Raw genomic sequence first — 9,320 nt, forward strand, 5'->3', positions numbered from 1 at the left:
ACATCAATACATGCATCAAAGTATTGACAAACTTGTCAGCTCATTCACAGACAGACGCTTCAGTGTCTTGCTCAAGGACACTTTGATGTGACACATGGCCATGAATCAACAAAGACTGGCTGAAGAAACTATTGAACATGAGTTTTCAGGTCACCGTGCTGCTTGCTTAAAAAACTTTGAAATGTAGGGATGTACAGATACTTAAGCCAAAGTTGACTAGGCAACTAAAGTATAATTAGTTTTTAGGGTTATGTTTCAGCACTAAAATCCCTTAGTTAGGGACAGGGAACAATTAGGGTCTTGTTTAAATATTGAAAAAGTAACGCTGACTTGAAGCACAATACAGTAATTGTTTAACATTTAATCAAACCAACAAACATCCTATTTTCAAACCCGCATTGGCTGATTTTTGGGCACTTGGGGGCAGCAGAGACAAACTGTGAACATAAAATTGACATATTATCACATTTTATATTGGTATGGACATGTTAGCCAACAGCTGGCTATTTGCACATCCAAATATACAAAAACAATAGCATTTTTTTGGTTTATCATCACAATTTTAGTCAGTTTAGGGTAGTTAACGTTAAAAATGCATATATGGTATAACAGAAATCAGGTGTAAACACAAAAACAAAGAACACCACAAAGAAAATACAAAAAAACTACATGGAGAACAAAGTTTAGAAAAAAACAGAAAATAAGTCAGTCATGTTTTTGCCCACCTGGTTGAAAGTCCAATATTTACGCTTCTTTTAGCTCTGGCTTTGTTGCCACATCTTGAGGAATATGTCTGGTTCATTAGCTGGTAAATGCGGCACTGTTAGCTATTTTTTAAAGCTGAAAAAGTTGTTTGCTGCACCTGGAAACAACAAAGATGAGAGCAGTGAGAGTGAACCAAAACAGTGAAGTTATGCGCCATAAAAATCAAAACAATGAGCTGAAAAGACACTGAAACACTGAGGAGAGCTGAGGACTGCAGAGTCAAGTAATAGTTATCTTTACTATGAACCAAACTACTGTTCACATACATATAGTAATTTGATCCATTGTTAATGCAACAATTTTGGTAATAGCAATTTTAAAGATGTTTTAGCATTTTAGACCTACACAGGACTCAAATCCTCTCTCGTATCAACATCCTGCGCTTATACCCACTGTTCCCCTTAAACACCTCTCCCTACAATATTTGTGTGGTGAATGCTAGTGAACATATTCCAGGAACAAATTTGGTAAAAACATGCATCACCATATAAACTTTATTTTTTATGACAGGGTTTATTAAAACCGTAACTGCAAAAAACAATAACAACAACATAATTAACAGGCAACAATGCCAACTAAAGAGCTAGCAGCAAGCTACCAAACCTTTTGTTGTCTGTTTGTTTAATCCACTCTTTATATCTCACCAGGTCACCTTAAGCACAGTGCTTTTTTCCAACTCCATCCTTCATCCTTTTATACAGATACAAATCAACAGTTTCACCTCTGGAGCTGCCTGATGTGACCACAGTAATTTTATTTGTGACTGTGGAGAGGTTCACCATTTCACTGCTGGCTTCAGAGCAGCTTTCCTGGCTCACTTAGATGTTAAATACATTGTTTAATGGCACCTTGACAAGAGATGGGTGCTTGATGAGGGCATTTTGCTCTCATTTTTACAGCCCAAATTATCCCAGTAGGTCACATCTAAATACAAAACCTTATGCTCACAAACCCAAACCTTTTCCAAAAGCTCTCCACTCAAATCACACAGCCAGCGAGTAAATTGCCATCTAGAAATAACCTATTTTTTTTTTTTAATTTCTTTCCGCAGTAGCCTCCGGGAAGCATGAAGAGCAGTGCAAATCCTGCAGAGACAGGAAGTGTATTAGGAGAGTTTTGACTGCAGCGTCAGCAACACTCAAAGTGATGTTAGTTTGGTGGAAAAATAGTTTTTCAGGTGTACAACGCCACTCAGCCACTATGGACATCGGCCCATTCTCCAAATATATCAGAAATCAGGATTGTACTATTAAAGATTACCCATGTTGCCATGAGCTCGCTGCTCAACATTTTTTGAAAGATGAGGCATATCTAATGATCTAAACGATCTGGTCCTAAAATATAACAAACCCTTCGAAGTACAGAGTCTCAGTGGCAGGATGGACGGCTGGGAAACTGAATCATTTTTCTAAAAGATTTCAAGACCTTCTTTTGATCAGCAGTTCATTTCCTTAGTCTGTTCTTTGTTTACACAGCTGTGTTTGTAGTCACATTCCTAATCCAAATTTAGCAACATCATCAAAATTCAAAACACAGGATGCTCACTTTCAAATTGATTGGCAGGTCTTTCAATACTGGATAATAGCTGAATCTAAGTTATTTCATTTTTATTCATCAACACAGTACTATTATTCAACTGTGGTATATTTTCTTTTCTAGAAACCTGTTGAAATCTTTTTTTTTTGTTCCTCTGAGGCTGTCAGGCAACAGTCCAGGCAAAGACGCTGCTGCTGTCACTGGCTTAAACAGAGTGAATGAAGCTGTGGTGTCAGGGCTCTGCTAATTTGAAACATCTAAAAAACCTTTGTGCCTTGTTCAAATCTATCAACGCCTGTGATGTAATTACATTTAAATAGGCGTGGGTGATAAATTGAATCTCTATACTGTTCTGCCCCTAACCAAACTTGATTAATCTATTTTTAATCAGTTAGTGGCAGGGAGGTGCCTTGATGTTTCATTTAACCGCGGCTGACGGCTGAGACAGTCATGCCTTTGTCAGATGAGTCTTGCTCAAACACCTAGTATTGTCTGTGCAGGGATACTGGGTAGTGGTGGTAGCAATGGGAATTGTGGTGTTGTGTGTGAGGGTGTAAGGGTGTCCAACATGCAGTGACAGGGCAGATCTTGTCTCCCCAAGATCTGCCAGATCTTTAAGGATGATGGCAGTAAAGCAGCTGCTCCTTTCAGTTACTTAAAGTAGGCGGGTGAGATAAAAGTCCAGCTAAGTAGAATTGCTTCTAATTATAGACGATAGACACAGACTCATTCCCCCAGCATCTTCCTCCTCCCAGTGGCCATGCTGGGAAGAGGAACGTCTTAATAAAGAAACCTTTGCCCTCTCATGCTGCAAAGTAAATGCAATATGAAGCCCCGTGAATAGATGTCTCGAGATGTGGCAATGCTGTGCTACACCAACCATAAATAATACTTACATTATCAAATAAAGCCTTCTGTGTGAAACCAAACCCATTATTTCACATCCTGAACTAAAACTGAAAGCACCCATGTCCCTGTTTTAGTAATAGTGATGATCAACCATTCAGCACATACAGTAGATCACTGGAAATATCAGGGGTACTCATCTGTATTTTTGGAAGATGTCAGCATTGCGTTGTGTATTTGCAAAACTCTGATCGGGGTCGGCCCATGGTTGATGAGCAAATAAATGTATAAATATATTCAGTTTACTACTGTATTATTGAAGACTAAACCAGGAAATATTCACATTTTAAGAGGCTGAAACCAGTGAATTATGGCTTAATAGAAAAGTTTGACATTTTAAGGAAATCAAGTCAATTTTATTGCTGACAGCGTCAAGGTAAAATTCCCCTTTAATAGGAGGAAACCTTGAGCTGAACCGGGCTCGAACTGGAGAAATCTGCTTTGACCGGTTGGGTTGAGAGAGATAGAGGGAGGAGGAGAGGGGAAGGAGAGACACTGGGAAGCACAGCAAAAACAATAAAAACAATAATAATAGAAATATGACTAATATGGAGTCAATAATAGAGACAAGAAAACACAAAACTAAAGGGAAGATGCCAAGTTAGAAAAATACATTAATGGTACATGAATGTGTACAGATGGACATAAACACACTCCATTAGACACAGCTGGTGTGTCTGTTGCTAGCTAGCTTATAGCTAGTACAGTTGGTATTTTGGCTGTTTGGGATACATAAACACAAACGGTCCAGGGGTCAAATATGTATGAATAGGGTGGAAATGTGTTTGCTTTCTGTCTACACATCTTTAAGTTCACTGATTAACTCGTGTCATTTTTGTTTAGTCTGTACAAGACCGAAAGATTAAATTGTGGTATTAGGCTGCCTTGGAAAATGTGCAGGATTACTACTTAGCCAGATGCAGAGGACAGGTGGTGGACACTTTTTTGTACAGTTTAAACAAACAGAATATAATGTGTTAATTTGTGTGCTTTAAAGGTGCTGGTTGGTGAATTATTTTTCATTTTGGCCGGGGGCAGGTATTGAACTAACTAAATAATTTTTGCAGCTCTACCATTGTAATTGCATTCACTTCCACCTATTTAAATGTTTAGATGAGAATGTTGATTCTAAGTGACAAATCTGATAAATATCCTTCCTAACTTGATATGTGAATGTGTCAGCTGATAATTATAAATGGTGGTTGTTTCTATGTGAACCTGGGTCTTTTGAAGAAGATATTTTGGATTTTAAGACTACAGCTGGTCCACATGACTCTAGTGTACTGTAATAGTCCATAATGATATAAATCCACGTACAAGACATAATAAAAATCCGACAATTCCTCCAAGAATCATGAACTGTCATCACTCTGAGAGGATTACATCCCTCTCCTGCGTGACAGAGGCACTGAGGGGTATAAATCTCAGGTCAGGATGACAATGTGTAATGCACCATAACTAATTGACTGTAGCATTTTGAATGGCAGGAGCTGAATGGATTTGAAAACAGAGAAACTATAGGAGCTGTTGTGGAGGGATGTAGGATGTATTTAGCTTCTCAACTGCTGGACGTGTTGGCTGCATCCAACAGAGCTGGAGTGGCTGGAAAATCACACCAACAGATGAGTCGGGGAGGAGAAAAAAACATTCATCCCATGCTATTATTGTGAAGTTTTTCTCTCCTTTTTGTTCTATCTCATTCATCTTTCCTCCCACTTGCCTCCTTTTCAATTCTCCTTTGTCTGTCTGTTGGTCCTTGCTTTCATTTCTTCCCCTCTTTTGTCAAATGAACATTTTCATTGGCTCTTCTTCATTGACTCTGATAGTATAATGTACAAACATTTGTCAGTAACCAGAGCATCTTCCAAAAAACAATTCATATAGTAGGGTATAAAGTCATATTTTTTTCTGATTGCTGAAATGGTGTACAATAAAACATCATTAATCTCTGCTCTACTCTATGCTGACATGGGCAGTAAACTAAGTTCTTGAAAGAAACGACAGCACGATCATGTCCTTCAAAACTAGAATTAAAATATAAATGAATATATTAGAAATTTGTATCAAGGGCAAATGTGTTATACCTCTAACTATTCATACCACACCAACGGTAAATTGAGGACATTTTTGACAGAAAGGCTGCCGCTCCGTGCTTGCGATGCTGCCCTTTCTTATTGGAAATTAAACAAGATACAATAGAGTGGAGGACAACAAGAACTGAATGAATGACATCAGCCACACTTGAGAAATTGCTCTGGAGGCGAAACATTTCTGTCTTGTGCAAAGATCAGACTTTGCACTGATTGAATGTGATGAGTTCCTCCATTAGTCTTGAGAAGCACAGAGGAAAATGGACTCCTTTAACGCTTTATGAAATTATGATCTCGCTAATGCAATATTTAAATCAACTATATATTTGATGGAAACTTGAACTTGACCAGATGGTACTATTCCTTACTTCCTGCTCAACATAAGTTCAAGTAGTGAGTCAACAGAACCCTCTCTGATCTACCTTGTGTTTGTCTTACTCTTTTATTATTGCATTTTGTCACCTTGGCATTGTTTAAGTGATCCTTTCAAAGCTGTGATACTGCAAATTACGATCAGTCTTGAGGTGCTATCCATTAGGAGCAGCCTGCTACAACAGTCATCTTCTACTTGTGGACACAGAGCAGCTCCCTAACTAGCAGCTAGAGGTTAAATACCTTTCTGATGGGTGTGTCGGTGGTAGTTGCTCAATGAGAAAAGAGTGCTTCTCAATCTGAGAGAAAGAAAGAAAGAAAGAAAGAAAGAAAGAAAGAAAGAAAGAGAAAGAAAGAAAGAAAGAAAGAAAGAAAGAAAGAAAGAAAGAAAGAAAGAAAGAAAGAAAGAAAGAAAGAAAGAAAGAAAGAAAGAAAGAAAGAAAGACACTACTGGAATTTAGAATTAAGTAGTGAATTCTTAATTAACAACCATGGTAAGTGTCAGGAATACTCACCTCATTTGCCCCCAATACATGTTCTCATCAGCTTCATTATTTAATGCTATAAAGCCTCTTTCACACAGAGTCCAGTCAATTTTATTAATACGGTGCCAAATCACAACAGAAGTTATCTTAGGGCACTTTTCACATCGAGTAGGTCTAGACTGTACTCTTTAAATTATAGAGACCCAACATTCCCCCATGAGCAAGTACTTGGCAACAGTAGAGAGGAAAAACTCCCCTTTTAATGGGGCGAAACCTTGAGGAAAAACAGGCTCTAGGTGAGAGGCCATCTGGCTTGACTGGTTTAATTGACAGAGAAAGAAAGAAGGAAGAGAGACACATAGAGAAGCACAACAACAACAACAATAATAGAAATAAAGACTAATAATAATAATAGCAGGTGTGGGCGTCAAATAGGACCATGGTGGCACAGGGTCCACAGCCACTGTCCATGGAAGCCTGTGATCCATAACCAGGCGGTCCAAAACCATTATCCATAGAGACCTGCGAGACGATAAAGTACAAGAACAAAGGTTACCATATGGTGCTTTTCCACTATAAAGTTCTAGCACTACTCGGCTCGACTCGGCTCGGTATGGTACCAGGACAGACCTTTTCCATTACTTCATAGTACTTACTCAACGTGGGCGGGGTCGTCATAGCACGGCTGCGCGAAACTGCCGTGACTTTGTTTTATACGCGACATGTTGTTTTATGTGCGGTTTGTTCAGAGAGTCAAGACTTGCTGCTCGGCCTGGGTCTTTTGTCACACACAAAGCAAGAGAAGAGAGCTGAATCGCTGTAACGCTGTTGCCGGTATTTAAAAATGGCTGGTTTGATTCTTGTGTGGGACGTCTCGCTCATGACTCTTCCAGTGGCGACTCTCTGACCAATCAGTGGCCGGCAGTCTGTTGACGTCACATTTATTATCGGCTCGGCTCGCTTGGAACCTCGGCAGACCAGGTACTAAAAAAGTACCAGGTACATGGTACTATCCCTAGTGGAAAAGCAAAAAAATCCATATATTTTTCTTTTCTAAGTTGCTGAATCATACCTACATAATAATGAGAATATCAAGACCAACATTCTTAATCTCAGTTGTTCACAGCAGATAATATATATTAACTAGACATTTTCAGAGTCCTCACAAAGATAGAACTCCGTCACACATACACACAGGTCTAAAACTCAAATTGGTCCTTTATGTGTGTGTGTGTGTGTGTGTGTGTGTGTGTGTGTGTGTGTGTGTGTGTGTGTGTGTGTGTGTGTGTGTGTACACTCATAAACATAAACGCCTATCAATAGGTTCATAGGCCACACACAGGGAGAGATGACACAATGATTGATCAGAAGCCATTACTGCAGGTATAAAGGTACTGTCAGTCTCATTTATAACACCACTGCAAAATGAAAAAAGTGCAAACAGCAAGGAAAATACGTTTTTTTTTGGCTATTCTGTATAGTTGTGGTAATGTAGGCAATAGCTTATATTTTTTTCAGAATGAATGCTCAAGCAGATACTGAAAGTTTGTATACTTTTATTATTTTTTTAACATTACTTTTATAACTTTCAGGGCCAAATAGTTTTGCCAAAATAAACAATATAAAAACGGCAGGATCATAGTAAAAAATAACAGAAAGTCCCAGTGTTTTATCAAATGAATGTCAAATAGGGAAGAAACAAAAGACAGAACTCAGACAAACACATTCAGGGGCATTACTGAATGAACACAGTTTTGCATTTTGACAAAGAGTTTGAACATGAACCAAACTTTATTATGTTATAACTTATATGCTTCGAAAATGGCATATAATACAGTTAGAATGCTAAAAACAGAGAAAATATACCAGAATAAACAATATAAAATATTAGTGTGTATTAATTCAAACTTTTACTTTATCTTCTTTTAGTGGTCTAAAAGACTGTTGTCATTCCATAACATTTAACATTTTAACATTTTCTAAAAACGCTACCATGCACAGCGCTATACTCTTTCATTTTTTAAAACTCGATATACAACGCGCAAATCCACTCACAATCTTACACTCATGCTACATAAAATTGAGCTTTAGGAGGTATTCTCATGTGATTTTCACAGTATACTGACCTGAAAACACAGATGAAATGTTAAAAGCATGAGGCTACCAACCATACATTTCTATTCCCAATGTCACTCTGGGGACCATTAGGGAGGGGGTGGAAACCCTCGCGTTAGGAAATCAGGGGCAACACCATCTGGGCACATTGGTTCCACTCTTTTCTTTCCTAATAAACTACAGCTTCTTCTCACAACTCGTGAAGTAAATGACTTTGGATCTTATATGTACTGGATCTGGTACTGACAAGACTGCTAAAGCTTTGAATAGGGGGGATTCTTTCACCCAGTTTTGCATGTATAAGTGGCTCATACACCTGTTGACTGTCTGTAGTTTTAGAATAAGCCTGTGCAAAAGCTGCCTGCTTGTTGCTGTAAGAACTCATTCATATATATAGAAAACAAGAGTGAGTAAGTCGTGCATTTCATACAGACAATGGTACTTTGGATGAAAATATGTTTGACTAAATAAGTGTAAGTCATGTATGTATATAATTAAATGTGCATTGTTTCTTTTGGATGAGAACATAAATATGCTGTCTATCAAAGTTTTCTATATCATAGTTTTAATTTTATCTCATAGTTTTAATAAAATTACGTTATTTATATTTTATTTCTTTGTAACGACTTGTCTGACTTGACTTCAGACCACTCCACTGCTATTATAAGTGCTTTATTTACACTTTTCACACTTTTACTTAATTGTGATAAATGTGTGGGTCACAAAACGATTAAAAGTGTAAAACTTGTCTTTAATTGCACTGCTCTTGGGAAATGTTTTCAGTTTGTTTCTGGCATTTCTCAGCTGCCTCTGCAACTCTTCAACTCTTGCTTGAGCCTCAGCTGTTGAATATTTCCTTAGATCAGGGTCAAGGCCATAATGACTGCAGCTCACCCACTCAATTCTCATTTTACAGTTTGTTATGGTATACCTTGTAACATCTTATAACACCTGTGCATGGGAGGTAAATTGATGAGTGTCTACCAAAATTTACAATTAGGATGTGTCTACAGTAATTAATCAATGTGGACTCTGACTAGGGTGCAAAAAG

The sequence above is a fragment of the Scomber scombrus genome, chromosome 1, assembly GCF_963691925.1.
Source record: "Scomber scombrus chromosome 1, fScoSco1.1, whole genome shotgun sequence".
NCBI lineage: Eukaryota > Metazoa > Chordata > Actinopteri > Scombriformes > Scombridae > Scomber > Scomber scombrus.